Source organism: Chiloscyllium plagiosum, unplaced genomic scaffold, assembly GCF_037043375.1.
Source record: "Chiloscyllium plagiosum isolate Xiang-an unplaced genomic scaffold, Cpla_swu_hap1 HiC_scaffold_3, whole genome shotgun sequence".
In the NCBI taxonomy this organism is placed as follows: Eukaryota; Metazoa; Chordata; class Chondrichthyes; order Orectolobiformes; family Hemiscylliidae; genus Chiloscyllium; species Chiloscyllium plagiosum.
This window is the reverse complement of record NW_028270141.1, coordinates 26,589,384-26,606,801: the sequence shown is the minus strand read 5'-3', so window position 1 is coordinate 26,606,801 and position 17,418 is coordinate 26,589,384. Positions and strand designations below refer to the sequence as shown.

Here is a 17,418-nt window from a genome sequence, read left to right as displayed (position 1 = left end):
TCAGAAAATATATCGGAGGTCAAGCTCACTATTCCTGAAATTGCCACATACTTGAAAGTACTTCATTCAAACTGTCAAGTTACCTTGCTGACAAACTTAGGTTGAAAGGATACACTCACATTGTTAGTGTATACTTTACAAGAACATAGCTCTTTCTTGTTAACGCATTATTTTGAATAAATGGTAAAAAAAAAGGAAAGTTGCTAACATTTAACTCAATAACTTAAACTCTGCTTCCTCTGAAATTTCTCCCTTTGCAAACAGCCAGACACATAGAGAGGGTAAGACTTGGATATTAAGGGAGGGAAGGAAACTAAAAATCAGGGTAACACAGTTTGATAGCACCAGACTGGATCACAGAATTTGATAAGTTGTTTTCTTTCATTTTCCTTTGATTCTTCGATGTTAACACAAGATTGTTTGTACACCGATGTTCAATTTTTCATTCATCCATTGAGAATCCTTTCAACAGCTCTGCAGGTGTTTTATCCTTCCTTCAATGGGAGTTTGCAGAGAAAAGACCAGAACCTAACTAGCTATTGCTGGAAATTGTCAGCTGCTTCTGAATAGTTGAGAGACAGAGTGAGCTTTTTAATGTCTTCTCTTTGCAGGTTAGGTGCTTATGCAACACTAACCCTATACAAACAATGGTCAACTGGTTAGGAGACAATCTAAACATTGTTCTGAAGCAGTTTTCTCCAAGTTCAGAACCCAGTGCCCATTGATCCTGTTTTGTCTACTTTCAGTCCCACAGTTCCAAGAAGTGATAACCTTGTATATAAATTACAATGGGTTTCCAGTAAACATGATTTTTAAAACTGCAATCATCTCTTTAGTCCTTAATTTAAAGCAATATCTTTCTTTATTCGTCCAGAATCCAAAATGAAAGGAAACAGAAAGATGTGGTATTTTCATTACCACAAACACTTGCCCATTTGTCTGCCACTCTACCCTCTCACTTACAGTTAACCCTAATCCTTAACCCTACCGTTTATTTGCCTAGTTCATACCCCTTCACCAATCTTCCACTCTACTCCTCATCCACCTGCCACCCTATCCCCTCGCTCAGCCTCCATTCTATCCTCTCACTCTCCTGCCACCCCACTGCCTTCTTACTTTACACATCTTCTTTCAATGGTGTGAAAGTGACATCAGGACTTTAAATATTGAAAAACAGTGACCGTTGTCATGGAAAAGGGGTGTGCTTTCAACACCAATCCACTCTGCTGCTAACTTCTTGGATTGCTGCTTTGGCTGAGATGGCTCCTGACATAAAGAAATTCACTAAGGTTCACTATATAATTCTTGTTTGATCAGGATTGGAAATTAGGTTTCTTTTTCTGATCAGAAGATCTGGGCTGGTATATTCATAAAGTCATAGACTCATAGAGATGTACAGCAAGGAAACCGACGCTTCGGTCCAACTCATCCATGCCGACCAACCCAATCTAGTCCCACCTGCCAGCACCTGGCTCATATCCCTCCACAACCTTCCTATTCATATGCATATCCAGATGCCTTTTAAATGTTGCAATTGTATCAGCCTCTTCCATTTCCTCTGGCAGCTCCTTCCATACACATACCACCCTCTGAATGAAAATGTTGCCCCTTAGGTCTCTTTTATATCTTTCCCCTCTCACCCTAACCCTATGCCCTCTAGTTCTGAACTCCCCTACCCCATGGAAAAGACTTTGTCTATTTACCCTATCCATGTCCCTCATGATTTTATAAATCTCTATAACGTCACCCATCAACCTCCGATGCTCCAGGGAAAACAGCCCTAGCCTATTCAACCTCTCCCTATAGCTCAAATTGTCCAACCCTGGCAATCTTCTTGTAAATCTTTTCTGAACCCTTTCAAGTTTCACAACATCTTTTCGATAGGAAGGAGACCAGAACTGCACACAATATTCCAAAAGTAGCCTAACCAGTTTGAAGAATGATAGCCTGCTACTAGAAATTATTATTGATAAGACTTTCATGAAAACATGCAATGAGTAAAACTTGAGTAAGATTTCTCAAAACCAACAGAAAGAACATTTGATATGATAGTTATAACAGCTTTCGGAGCCATTCCTAATAATTTGCATTCTTTGCAATCTGTAAGCATATTGGTTCTGAATTTCAATGGTGTTTTTGACAGACTGTGGCTGGCACTGGGTGGTTGCAAGCAGCTTTGGATATTAGTGCATGGCCTACTTCTGCTGGACTCCATCATATACCAATTCAATGTGTCATCCTATAGGTGTGAGGATGTGTACTTCCTGCATCTTCCCACTTCACGGAGAACAGATGGGTTTGTTACAAAGCCAGCAGTGGAACTGAGATACTACTTGACTCTGTTTAACCCATAATACAGTTTTCCAGCATGAGGCACACAGTTTATACCTGCTCATATTGCAACTATTAAGGACCAATCAAGATTTTTGAGTCTGTTGATTTTGAACATTTACTATCATTTCCAAGGTAGCCAGTGAGGATTTTTCTTCCTTCTTTCCACTTTCATACCCTGTACAGAGCTGAACTGATTGTTATCAAAATATCCACACACCATTTAAATGTCTGGTGCCATTGGAACAGGTCCTTTGATTTTCAAATGAACCAGATCTCTCCTTTGTGAATTTCTTTTCCCCCTCTTTTCAGCACCTAATGGCTGGTCCAGTAGCCATAAATACAACAAATCTTTATGTTGCCCCATACCTCCCACAACAATCTGAAAGAGAACGGACGCCAGGGTGGTAGACAAGTTCAGGCAGCTTGGATCAGGGGGCGTGATTTTGCTCCACAATGGTTAGCAGGATTGCAGATTGGAGGGGCGTTCTCTTCTAACCTGTAAAGATGGAACATTTGATTTGTGTAATCAATTGCTTGTAAACATCTCTGACATGATTGCACTAAAAATCGAATCCATAGTTGGCTAATCCGTCTACCTATGCTTTGAGGCATTAAACTACTGAAAATCATTATCTGTTTGTGAAGGATAGCTTACAATGATTGGAATTTGTAGTTGGGATGACAGCCAATCAATGAAGTAACTTTCCCATTCTCATTAGCCATACCACTATATCAACAAATGCAGTTTCCTCAATTACCTTTCTATCCAAAATAAATTGCTGGAAAAGTTCAGCAGGTCTGGCAACAACGGTGAAGAAAAATTGGAGTTAATGTTTAGTCTCCAGTGACCCTTCCTCAGAACACATTTACAGCATCTGCAGTTCTTTCAGTTTTTATTAACCTTTCTATCTATCCCAGTTCTGCTAATTCATTCCCAAAGTAAACTAACTTCCTTTCTAACTGCCTGCCTTTCTTGTAAAGGCAATGCCACTGCAAGCTTCAAAGATTTGACTAATGGCAGAAAGGACAAGATTTACTTTTCCATCCAAATCATATGCCCTTGCACGAAGCACAACTCTTCTCACACTCCACATGTTGTAGAGTGAAGTATCTGACGGCAAACATATTGGTTAGGATGACTCCATCAATCTCTTTACAGCTAATTGCAGGCCTCTTATCCCTATGTTTCTCCTGGGGCAGGAGTGTTGTGGGGAGTGGGCTTAGTTGGTAGCAGTCTCACCCTTGAACCAGAAATTTGGGAATTCACTTCCTCTCCAGCAACTTAAGCACATAATTCAGCTTCATATTCAACTGAGACAGTAGTGAGGAAATATGATATCAGAGAAGTTGTCTTTAGATCTTTAATCATCTGCTCCCTCAGATGGATGCAAAAGATTTTAAACACCAATTTGAAGTTCTCCCTGGTCTACAGGCTAATAGCTTTCTCTCAACATTAATGGCAAGACAGGTTACCTGGCCATTTATCTTGCTATTTCTGTGACAGTGCCAAACATAAATTGACTGAAAACTTCCTATTTTACAACATCTACAATACATTGAAAGTACATAATTTGCTGCAAAGCACTTTGAAATCCCCTAAGGTCATCAAAGATGTGATATGGATGCAGTCCATTCTTCCTTCATTTTTTTTCTCTCCTTTGTCACAATTTTTCTCCTTACGAACTTAATTATACGTATGCAGCTAATGCTCTATAATTTATTGGTAGCGAACAAAGCTCCATTAAAGCATCGCTCCAATGTTATTTGCCTGTCTGCCGAAACAATAAATTAAATTCACTAACAAAGAACAATAAAATCTTATTGGGGCTATGGTCTCGAGGTAACAAACTACCAACAAGGAAACACTGAGGTGCGGCAGATTCACTCATCTTCTGTAACCCAGTAAGAGGCTTTCAAATGGTCGTAAGTTACAGTGTTTAAAGATTCTTTCACAGCGCCTTGATAGCTTGAATGACCCCACTATCTTTCATTTAGAAAGGAAATGCATACAATTGGTTATGAAAACAGCAAATGCAACAAATACACAGCTGGAGAGTGAGTTTCTGCAAAGAGAAATGATGGGTTATTGACATTTCAGATGTGTATCTTTCAACAGATCTGAAATCTAAAAGATGCTTGCGTTCTTCATGAAGTTAGCAACTGGATGAGTCAGCTAGAGAGATAGGATGTAATAGAGAAGTGTATTTTTAAAAATACTTGAATCCAAACAATACCATTGGAGAGGAGTGAGTGTGAAACACACATCGACAGAAGAAAGTAAAAGTGACAGAAAAACGTAGGAATTAGAAGGGACAATTCAGCCTCATGTGTCATTTCTGCCAATGAGATCATTATTAATCTGCACTTCAGACCAGAAAACGTCAAGAAAATGGATTGCACAACACAGCTGGAACATTTATAAAGTTTCAGACTGACCAGAACAGTCAGGTGCAATGAGATTGAGGGCCATTTCCTCATTGAGCATGTAACTTGAGTAGTTAACAGCACCATGTTTCCATCAAGGCACCATTCAAGCAGAGAGTCATGCTTATTAACAGAAACAGATTTTATTCCCTCAATCTGCAGTTAACTTGTGACCACAATAAGTGAAGCAGCCTTATCCGTAGGTCTCCAGTCTAACAGAAGCTCGTCTTTAACAAGTTTGATTTATTCCACGTGGTGTCAAATATGGCTTAAAATATGGCTACTGCAAAGGCGAACGGCCCTGATAATATTGTATCAATGTGCTGCAGACACATGTTCCATAAACTGTTAGCCACACTGTTCCAGTAGCTATAACACTAGCATCTACCCAAAAATGGGGAAAATTGGGACAAATCCAACTTATTACCATCATCAGCAATGTGATTGATGGTGTCATCAATAATGCTCTTGAGGGACACTTAAAATGAATAATCTACTCACTGATGCTCAGCATGGTTTTTGCAAGGTGCCATTTGGCTTCTGACCTCATTGCAGCTTAGTTCAAAGATAGACAGAAGAGCTGAATTCCAGAGGTTAGATGAAAGTGGCAACCTTTAACATCAAAGTCACATTTGACTGAGTGCGGCATCAAGGAACCCTTGCAACACTGGAGACAATGGGAAGCAGAGGGAAATTTCTCTGCTGGTTGGAGTCCTACATGGCTTCAAAGAAAATTGTGAGTTGTTGGAGGTCAGTCACCTCAACTGTAGGACATCTCTGCAGGTGCTCCTCAGATTAATGTTCCAGCCCAACCATTTTCAGCTGCTTCTTCAATGACATTCCTTCCTAATCTAATCATGAGTAGGAATGTTGACTGATGATAATACAATGTTTGGTATCATTCGTGGCTCCTCACATACTGAAGCAATCCATGCCCATATGTAGCAAAACCTGTACAACACCTGGGTTTGGGCTGATAATTGAAAAGTAACACTTGTACCACATAAGTGCCATACAATCACCATCCCCAACATAAGAGAATTTAATTATTGCCTCTTGATGTTTAATGGTATTGCCATCACTGAATACCCCACTATGAACATCTTGACCAAAAACTGAACTAGACTTGCCATATAAATACCATGGTTACAAAAGCAGATCAAGGACTAGGAATGCTACGGTGAGTAACTTACCTCCTGAATCCTAATGCCTTTCCACCATCTACAATGTACAATTCAGGAGGAGGTTGGAATAATTTTCACTCACTTGGATGAGTAAAGCTCCAACAACACCTAAGGCATCATCAAAGCAGCCTGCTTGATGCATCCACATCCAGCACATTCAATGTTAACTGTTTTCATCACCAACACACAATGGCAGCAGTGTGTACTATCTAGAAGGTGCACGGCAGTAACTCACCAAGGCTTTCTGACATCACTTCCCAAATCCATGATCTCTACCATCTGGAAGGACGAGGACTGCAGATGCACAGGAGCACTGTCACCTACAAATTTCAAGTGTCATCCTGACTTGGAACATATTGGCATTCTTTAACTGTTAGTGGATCAAACCCCTCCTAACAGCACTATGGATGTCCCTACACCCCAATGACTATAAAAGTTCAGGAAGGCCATCTCCACCAGGGAGCAATGAGGGCTGGGCAATAAATAATGGCCCAGTCTCATCCCATTAACAAGTTTGTTAAAATGTTATGCCGGTGTATATTCACTATCCTGGCTTTCGACAAGGTGCCAAGCATTATTACACTCGCAGGTGCTGCCTTGTTTGTACTGAAACCACAAATCGACAGATGGATCCGAGGTGACAAGGGTTACTTTGTTTGTAGGTGGCTGAGGCAGAAGAAAGTTTCCATGTCAGGCATGTGACAACAAGAAACTTCGTAGACAAAGCCATCAATCTGTTGAAGATGCACTTCCGGTGCTTTGATTGTTCTGGCCGTGCTGTTTAGTGTGACTCAATGAGGATGTTATAGACAGTCATTGTGCACTCCATGAAATTGCCATGTAGGGCATTCACAAATAACAACCCGGAGGAAAAAGTCTCATCTTGTGAGGAGGATACAGAAAAGAATGAAACAAAAGGCTATCCACATCAGTCAGCTACCACTGATGTGGTTGCCATTGGCAGTTAATGCGTGGGAAGTAAGGAACCATATCATATTTAACCACTTTAAACCTATTGATCAACATTAAGTGGCATTAAACCATGAATGGGCCATACCATTCCCTCCGAGAACTCAGTACTCTTCTTGATCATCAGACACGGACCCGCAACCCAGTTTGTGAGAAAGCAGCCGATACACATGATGTTAAACAAGTGTACATCTCAGAAGAGGAAAATCAAACATGAGGACTGGTCACAACTCTCTGGTGCATTACAGTGAGTAAGTTTAATAAGAAGTTAGACAGATTTTTAATTGGCAAAGGGATATGGAGAGAAGGCAGGAAAATGGAGTGAGGAGCATGTTAGCCATGATTAAATGGTGGAGTAGACTCGATGAGCCAAATGGCCTAATTCTGCTCCTATATCTTATGAACTTATGAGCTTGATAAAAGATGCATGAAACCAAATACTGAAACAATGATGTGATGTGTCACTACCATCCATGGATGCAGCAGGTGGCTGCAATACCCAAAGATAAGCACAATTCCTCCTCATTCTCTATACTTGTCAACCTAGACTCAGTGTGTGAGATAGACTAATCATCCCGGTTCCCATCTGGCACCAAGACTTCCAGCTCTACCTCTGTCAGCAGATGAATCACTGATATTTCACATCTGATCTTGGATCACTCTCTGGCATTGTGGGATTTCTTGCCCTATGAGAGAAAAGGGAGAAACAGGTAAGGGTTCCAGTACAATCTGCTAGTACCTGACTACCTACCAATCCAGTCAGGCATCAGGGTTCCTAGTTGCTTTCAGGCTAGAGCACATAGAAAGATGCAGATTCCAATGACATGTACACATATGCGACAATGGAGGACATTTCACAGGTCAACACCATTAACTGTTCAGTTCTCCTGCTTTTCCTATTCAGATTTTATTAGCTTTGACTGTCTGTATGAAATGTGAGTTAACCCTTGTGGTGCAGGGGAGATCATTCATCCTTTATTAGCACTGGACCTAACCCCTCAGATGGAGCCTCCTTAACCCATAAAAACCTCCATCCAGGCAGTCTTTACCATTTGTGTTGACCTTTTGTGACCATTTGCTGGACATGGAATTCCTCCTTGTTCCCAAACTGCATGGTGATAGCTGTACAGTGAGCCAACTAATGGAGTGGAGCTTGCACACTTTCACCCGTGTCTGCATAGGTTTCCCCTGGGTGCTCCGGTTTCTTCCCACTGTTCAAAGATATACAGGTTAGGTGGATTGGCCATGCTAAATTGCTCTTGGTGTCCAGGGATGCGCAGGTTAGCTAAATAAGCCATGGGAAATGCAGGGTTACAGAGGTAGGGTAGGGGAGTTTGGTCTGGTTGGGATGCTCATTGGAGGTTTGGTGTAGATTGGATGAACCGATGGCCTGTTTCCACAATATAGGGATTCTATGAATCCATTATTCCAATGAGGCAATTGGCTGGTTGAATTGTGGCATCCTGAAACACGGCTAAGTTTGTTGATTACACCAGCTGAACGTCTGCAGAGGTGGAGATTTCTTCAATCTGGATCCTCCAAATGCTCTCTGGTTGCAATAAATATAGTAATCTCAATTGCAGTCCTATGTCAGAAAGTCTGCACAGCAGAATTTCAGCTTTTGAACTGGTCTTTCTGGCTTTTAAAGATGGCACCTTCGCTTGCATGGTCCTGGCATCAGAACCACTTTGTCACATGATCTGGCAGGAAACCTGGCAACACATATGTTCACAATCCTGTTTCACAAGTGTCCACAAACCTGTACCACACGTGTCCATAATCTTTCTGCAACATGAGCCTGCAGCCACAGGAGGGATTCAGGTATCTACATCCTTCCTCAGCCAGAGTTTCCACTTTGTTCTGCTGGCTGTTACTTTGATGGCAGGATTAAATCTAGGCTAATTTGATTGTGTGTTCATGTGGGTCCTGAATGAATCAGACCAATAGAGCCTGCTATTGAAGGGATATCATTCCAGCAAGTCCCAAGTTCAGTCTCCAGGCCTTAGAGAGCTGATGGCATTTGGGTATGGAAATGAAAACTGTCCATTGCTCCTAATCACACTCAATCTGTAGAGTGGAGATTGGATGAGCGCTGACGTGGGCTGACCTGTGAATCTTGCATGAGTACTGACCTTTAAAAGTTCACACACGGTGATAGGCACTTGACCAAAGTAATGAATGCCAGTGGAACTGGAACTTCTTGACCAGGAATCAATATCTTTGCAAGGGAAGTGGAGATGGAAGACAATTGGCACAAAATCTTAAAGCCAGATGAGACGAGGTAGCGAGCGATTGTCGTCTGAATCATGAAGAGTTGGCTGTTCTTTGTTGGCTCAATAAGTGGAAAATGATCTCATTCTTACTGTCCTTCTGTGTGCAATAACAAAAATACAGCAGCCAGTAGAAAATATGATCAGTTGGCAAGCAACCTACTTTAACATTTAAAAGAAGAGAAAACTTTTATTTTTTTGCTTAACAGTTTAAAGTGCAGCATCTATTTGTAAGTGTTCTCTGACTCATTTAATTTTATACTTGGTGTCCATTGGTGATGTAAAATTGCACAAATATATTGGGTACAAAAACAAAATGAGGCCAATCATGCATTCTTTAAAGTTTAACACTTATGTGGCCAGTGTCATCCCAATACAGGCCACTTGGCTTCGCAGATTTGCTGTTTGTGTTGTTTCTGTGTGCTCCCGATGGGAAGGAACACATACTAAGGTCTGTTGGCAGCACTGGGATCAAATTTTGTTCCATTTTCTTTCATTTTCCATTAGACAAAGAAGCAAAGAAGGTGGCTTCAGAGAACAAGTGCAGAGGAATTCTTTCAGTTTGGGAAACAATGTTCTATTACGACTCCATTCTCCATCCACACTGTAGGAAAGGCAGAGATAGAAAAAGACGCAATGAAAGCAGATGCAAGCAAAGAAACTCAGTAAAAGAGATAAATTAACTTAAAATAAACAAACCAAAATAGTAATAAAAGGACTTTGCATTAGAGCATTAGAATTTTATACAAGAACATGAGCAGCACTAATTGAAACATCGAATTGAATGGAAGCAATAAAGCTGTAAATAGGAGAGGAAATTGCCCTGTTAACAGATTGTATCATTTTTCTCTCTCCCACTAGACATTTCTGCACTGAGTCGCAGCTTCTTTAGAGTGTTCCTAGCCTGTCAATGGTAGGTAGTGTGTAAATAGCTCTTGGATGAACTATGATAATAGGTGACTGGAAATCCCTTTTGCTTATTGGCAAAATATCCAGCCTCCAGCTCCTCACCATCCCAAAAAACTCTTAGTTGAGGGTACTGATGGATTGTGAATAGATTTATGGGTCAAAAACGTGTCCAGCTATTTGAACGACACTTTATCTGGATTGTACCCAGTTCCTTTCCAACCTTTAAACAGGAATGAAGTTCATGCAGTCAGATTAAATGAACTTTGTGGCTTACCTGTCACTACTTGCCATCGCTACAGTTGTATCAGCAGCAAGTGTGGTGGTGGGTGTCCCTTGGGCTAATTGAGGCTCTTAAATAAGCAATTAATTTCCACTTGAGGGGTGCATAATGCTGATTCAGGATTTAATTGCTCGTGGGAGACACCCGTCACTACGGCAGGATGATTATATCGGAGGCTCCCTAGCAGATTTCACCCTGTCCAAGTTGTCCTACCAAAGCTTTTACAACCTCCTCACCCCTCTCTCTCCTTCCTTTCCCCCAACTCCAATGAGGGGCTGTCAGCCTGTAACTCAGCCAGACACCATTACATTTCTTACTTAAATCCCAATGCAACATCACACACCTATATCATTCAGATGTCTGATTGGTCTATAAGATTGAGCCTTCCATTCCTGAGGAATATAACTCCTGCTTTCAGCCTAAGTAGATACACAACTGCTGGGTTTCTGCTCAACAGACTAGCTTTGACTTTTATCTGGATGCACTGGGGATCTGATATCTCTGTAATTCAGCCCAACATTACAGCATTTGAGATTGATGTAGATAATATATTGAATAGAATTAGAGATATTTGGGTGGGGGGATGAATATAGCATTAACAGTTAATATTAAATCAAATGTTTCCAACCGTTTATGTGAAGGAGTCTCACCTCACTCAGCGTTAACTCCTTACCCTAAGACCATTTCCCCTTGATCTAGACTTTTGAGGTAAAGGAAATCCTCAGCATCTAACTTGCAAATCCTCTCAGAATCGTGTCGTTTTAGAAAGATCACCTCACATTCTTGTAAATTTCAGATTGTATAGATCCATTCTACTTCATATAATCACAGAGAGCACCCTGTTATACACGATACTGATCTATTGATTTTCCCCAGTCAGAAAAGTATATTGTACTTCAGGTACCCAAGACCAAAACTATACATGGCTCTCGGCATGATCTCACCAAATTGTAGCAAGACTTCCATTGTTAGGACTTAATTTTCCTTACAATAAATAATAAACGTTAACACACAATTTGCCTTCCTAATTAACTGTTCCTAAGGGTGGAAACTTCTGTTTTCTTTCAGAGTCTTGCTTACTTTCTGAAAAGGTAGCAGATACGGCAAAATGGCACAGTGGCTCAGTGATTAGCACTGCCGCCTCACAATGACAGGACCCGGGTTTGATTCCAGCTGTCTGTGTGGAGTTTGAACATTCTCCCCGTGTCTGCATAGGTTTTCTCTGGGTGCTCAGGTTTCCTTCCACAGTCAAAAGATGTGCAAGTCAGGTGAATTGCCCATTCTAAATTGCCAGTAGTGTTCAGGGATGTGTAGGTTAGGTGCATTAGGTAAATGTAGAGTAATAAGGTAGGGGAATGGGTCTGGGTGGGATACTCTTTGGAGGTTCATTGTAGACTTGTTGGGCCAAATGGCCTGTTTCCACACTGTACAGATTCTAAATATCCCGAGCGTACTCTTTAGAGCTGTCTTTCCCTGCAGTCAGGCAGTTTGGTGAAGAGCGGCTTGCTTCAGAGGTCAGGTCCTTGGAAGGGAGTAAAAGGCCTGTCCGGTGTTGGGGCTAACAGCTCTCACACCCAGTAGCAACACCATGAATACTATAGCTGCTTGCTGAACGACACCAAGATCACCAGGACCTTTTTGGAGGAGGCATTTCTATGATTGTGGTTGCAAAAAGTGGAGTAGGGGTTCAGAAGCTCAGTGCAGTCACTAACCACCGCATGTCCAGTCCCTCAATCATGCACATATATAGGGTAGACCAAAGCACCAGTCTTCCCTCAATTGATAGACTGCTCATACTGGTTTACTAGTTAAGTGGGCCAACTCATTGTGTCCTGCCCAGAGCTGAGATCATTGCAACCCAAGTGGGAAATAGGTTCTAAATTGGTCATTCAGTTGGCATTAATTGACCACCTCAGAGTCTCAATTGGCAGCAGAGCAGGAAGATAAAAGCTCTCAGCCAGAACTTTAGTCTCATAGATGTGGACAGGCTGCAAGCCTCTGAGACAGCACTGCCCCACCAAATTAAGTTGTCTTCCCATCCCCAGCTGTGTCACCTCAAAGAATGGACAATTCTGACCTTGCTTTATGAAGGAAGATCCCAAATGCCACCAGACCTGCTTAATATTTTCAGCATTTCTGTTTAGTTTTCCGATTTTTAATATCCACTGTATTTTGTAGAAACTTCAATGCTGTTTTATACAAGGACCACAAATCCTTCTCTGTGTGAAAGATTAATAATTTGTTACCATTTCAAAAATAATCTTCTCTTCTCATTATATCCAAGTTTAAAAGGTGCTGATGTTATGTAAGGATGTAACACAAAATTCCCTCTAAAGTGTGCTCACACCACTGTTTCAAGATTCTGGGCATGGCCTTTAGAGTTAGCATGTCAGTTGCAGTATTGACCTCCTGTTCTGGAAGTTACTATTGGACAGCCAGAAAGAAATTTAGAGGGAACACTGATCTGAAAGGTTTAATGCAACGGGTGTATTATGTTTTATGAGATTAGGTGAGATAATAATACTGGACTTTAAAAAATGATACCTAACATCAAGGTCTCCTCACAGATTTAGTAACTCTATCTTTCATAACAATGTAACTTCTATCCAGTTACTATCTTGTCATACATTGCATCTTGCTTAAGACAAGAGCCTATCTTGTTAGATAATGTGTCTCTCCTCTCCCATATTAAACCTACTAGGCCCTGTCAATCCTTACTGGGAAAGAGGATGGTGGCAGCAATAGGTCACTGTTGATTTGAGAAACTTGGGGTGAACTGAAAAAGTCTATCTGGCTTCCTTCATTTGGAGTTAGCACAGCTTTGCATTGGGTCCAGTCACACCCAACTCACCTCATCATCAAAAACGCTGACAGGAGATGCTGGATTGGAAATCTACTATGTTAGCCAGCATTGACACTTTCAGGCTCCTTCCATCTAAATTCCCACACCTGATGGACCCTAAACATCCTGGAAGTTTGACAAAACTCAGACAGGAAGACCCAGCTCAACAAACTATGACAAAACAAGGACAACCTGTATTTACACAGCAGTTCAATGCATCAAAGTCTCCCAAAAGTGTTTCACAGGCGAATGATGAAGCAAGGCATCATACCGAAATCATGTAAGGTGCTAAGGTGACTCAAAAACTTGGTCCAAGAGGTTTTTTTTTAAGATATGCCTTAAAGAAGGAAAGCAAGTAAAGGAGACAAAAAGGTGTGAAAAGAGAATTCTAGAGCCAGAGAAACAGGCTGCTGAAGACATAGGCACCAAAAGTAGAACATTTATAACTGGGAATGCACAAGAGGCCATATTTAGAAAAGTGTAGAAGGTTACAGGACTATAAGAGATTACAGTGCAAAGTGAGCTGGGGCTACAGAGGGATTTGAAAGCAAAAATGAGAATTCAGACATCAAGATATTATTGACTGGGAGCCAATGTGAGTCAGAAAACACAGTATATAATACAGCAACCTATTCCAGTGAGTAAAAATATGGCCATCTTCATTTTGGGTGATCACAAGTTTAAATGAGGCAGCTAAGATCTGCACTGCAATGAGTCCAAGGGTAACAAAGGATAAACAAGTGTTTGAGTAACATAAGAACTAAGATAGGGTGAAGTTGGGTCAATAGATGTGAAGCAAGAAGAGGACAGCAAATCAGACAGCATCCAGGGAAGGAAAGTCAATGTTTCAGGCTGAAACCCTTCATCAGAACTGGAGTGGGGAAGGGGAGCCCAGAAATAAATAGAGGGAAGAGTGGTGGGGTTGGGGGAAAGGGTATGTGGAATGGTGATAGGTGGGTGCAGGTAGGGGGTTATTGTGATTGGTCAGTGGGAAGAGTGGAGCAGATAAGTGAGAAGGAAGATGAATAGGTTAGGACAGGTCAGGAAAGTGAGGAGGAGGGGAGTTCAGACATGGGATAAGACTGGGGGAAGGAGGGACTTTGACGCTGGGCAAGTCAATGTTGAGGCCATTGGGCTGTAAGCTTCCTAGGCAAATTATCAGGTGGTGTTCCTCCAGTCTTTATAGACCGGTGAGCCTGACCTCAGTGGTGGGCAAGTTGTTGGAGGGAATCCTGAGGGACAGAATGTACATGCATTTGGAAAGGCACAGACTGATTAGGGATAGTCAACATGGCTTTGTGCATGGGAAATCATATCTCACAAACTTGATTGAGTTTTTTGAAGAAGTAACAAAGAGGATTGATGCGATCAGAGCAGTAGGTGTGATCTATATGGACTTCAGTAAGGCGTTCGACAAGGTTCCCCACGGGAGACTGATTAGCAAGGTTAGATCTCATGGAATACAGGGAGAACTAGCCATTTGGATACAGAACTGGCTCAAAGGCAGAATACAGAGGGCAGTGGTGGAGTGTTGTTTTTCAGACTGGAGGCCTGTGACTAGTGGAGTGCCACAAGGATTGGTGCTGGGTCCTCTGCTTTTTGTCATTTACATAAATGATTTGGATGTGAGCATAAGGGGTACAGTTAGTAAGTTTGCAGATGACACCAAAATTGGAGGTGTAGTGGACAACGAAGAGAGATACCTCAGATTACAACAGGATTTTCATCAGATGGGTCAACGGGCTGAGAAGTGGCAGATGGAGTTTAATTCAGATAAATGCGAGGTGCTGCATTTTGGGAAAGCAAATCTTAGCAGGACTTATACACTTAATGGTAATGTCCTAGGGAATGTTGCTGAACAAAGAGCTCTTGGAGTACAGGTTCATAGCATCTTGAAAGTGGAGTCGCAGGTAGATAGGATAGTGAAGAAGGCATTTGATATGCTTTCCTTTAGTGGTCAGAGTGTTGAGTAGAGGAGTTGGGAGGTCATGTTGTGGCTGTACAGGACATTGGTTAGGCCACTGTTGGAATATTGCATGCAATTCAGGTCTCCTTCCTATTGGAAAGATGTTGTGAAACTTGAAAGGGTTCAGAAAAGATTTACAAGGATGTTGTCAGGGTAGAGGAATTTGAGAGGGAGAGGCTGAACAGGCTGGGGCTGTTTTCCCTGGAGCGTTGGAAGCTGAGGGGTGACCTTATAGAGGGTCATGGATAGGATAAATAGGCAAAGTCTTTTCCCTGGGGTCAGGAAGTCCAGAACTAAAGGGTATAGGTTTAGGGTGCGAGGAGAAAGATATAAAAGAGACCTAAGGGGCAATCTTTTTACGCAGAGGGTGGTACATGTATGGAATGAGCTGCCAGAGGAAGTGATGGAGGCTGGTACAATTACAACATTTAAGAAGCATTTGGATGGGGATATGAATAGGAAGGGTTTGGAGGGATATGGGCTAGGTGCTGGCAGGTGGGACTCGATTGGGTTGGGATATCTGGTTGGCATGGACGGGTTGGACTGAAGGGTCTGTTTCCATGCTGTACATCTCTATGACTCTATGAGTTTCCACTGGGCCTCACTCTGACAGTGGAGGAGGCCAAGGATTGACATTTCGCCAGGGGAGTGGGAGGGATGACAACTGGAAGGTCATGTTGGTTAATATGAGCAGAGCGCAGATACTCCACAAACTGGTCCCCGAGTCTGTATTCTATCTCCTCGATACAGAGGAGACCACGGAAGCAACAAATACAATAGATGAGGTTGGATGACGTTCAAGTGAATCTCTATCATATCTGGAAGGATTGTTTAGGACCTTGGCAGAGGTGAGAGGGGAGGTGTGGGGGCAGATGTTGCTACTCTTGCACCTGCAGGGAAAGGTATCGGGTGTGGTGGAGAAGTTGGTGGCCAGTGTAAAGTTGACGAGGGAGTCGCGAAGTGAATGGTCCCTGCAAAAGCAAATGGGGAGGGGCAAGAAATGTCTTTTTGGTGGTGGGGTCTGATTGTAGATGGTGGAAATGTCAGAGGATTCTGTATTGGATTCGGGGGTTTGTTGGGATGATATATGAGGACTAAGGAAAATCAATCGTTATTGTTGGGGAAGAGGATTTGAGGGCAGAGATGCAGGAGATGAAGGAGATGCTGTTGAGGGCATCCTTAATTACTGAGGAGGGGAAATTATGGTCCCTAAAGTAGGAGGATATCTGGGATGCTCTGGAGTGGAACACCTCATGGGTGGCACAGTGGCACAGTGGTTAGCACTGTTGCCTCACAGCACCAGAGACCTGGGTTCAATTCCCACCTCAGGCGACTGACTGTGTGGAGTTTGCACATTCTCCCCGTGTCTGCGTGGGTTTCCTCTGGGTGCTCCGGTTTCATCCCACAATCCAAAAATGTGCAGGTTAGATGAATTGGCCATGCGAAATTGCCGGTAGTATTAGGTAAAAGGGTGAAATGTAGGGGAATGGGTCTGGGTGGGTTGCACTTCCGTGGGTCAGTGTGGACTTGTTGGGCTGAAGGGCCTGGCTCCACACTGTATGTAATCTAATCTAATCATCCTGGGATCAGAGGGGGAGGAATTGGGAGTATGGGATAGCATTTTTGCAGGAGCATGCATAAGAGGAGGTGTAGACAAGGTAGTTGTGGGAGTCAATGGATTTGAAGTGGATGTCAGCGGTATGTTTATTTCCAGAGAAGGAGATGGGGAGATCCAGGAAGGGGAGGAAGGTGTCAGAAATGGTCCAGATGAATTTGAGGGTAGGATGAAGGTGTTGATGAGGTTGATGAACCGTTCATGCTCCTCTTGGGAGCAGGAGGCAGTACTGATGCAGTCATCAATACAGCAGGGGAGGAGGTGAAGGATGGTGCTAGAGTAGTTGTGGAAGAGGGACTGTACCATGAATCCTACAATGAGGCAGGCATGTCTCAGGCCCATGCAGGTGCCCATGGGTAACCCTTTCATTTGTATGAAATGGGAGGAATCAAATGAAAAATTGTTGAGGGTGAGGACCGGTTCTGCCAGGCAAATGAGGGTGTCAGTGGAGGGAGACTGCTTTGGTCTTACTGTCTCCTCGGGTGAAGTTGAGCCACACTGTGGAGGTACAAGTTGACAGTCTTATTTATATCAGAGGTTCAGAATATGAGACATATAAATTCTCTCTCTAATACTGCATTTTAAAAGAAAAGCTGCAGAAATGTTTACAAGTTAGTCAATGGAA

General features: G+C 42.4%; 1 protein-coding gene across 2 annotated transcripts in view; it reads left to right on the top strand.

Moving 5' to 3' along the window:
* Positions 1–17,418, top strand: part of sntg2 (syntrophin, gamma 2) — a 1,097,028-nt gene that overhangs the window by 636,958 nt on the left and 442,652 nt on the right. The gene's annotated exons all lie outside the window — the stretch shown is intronic.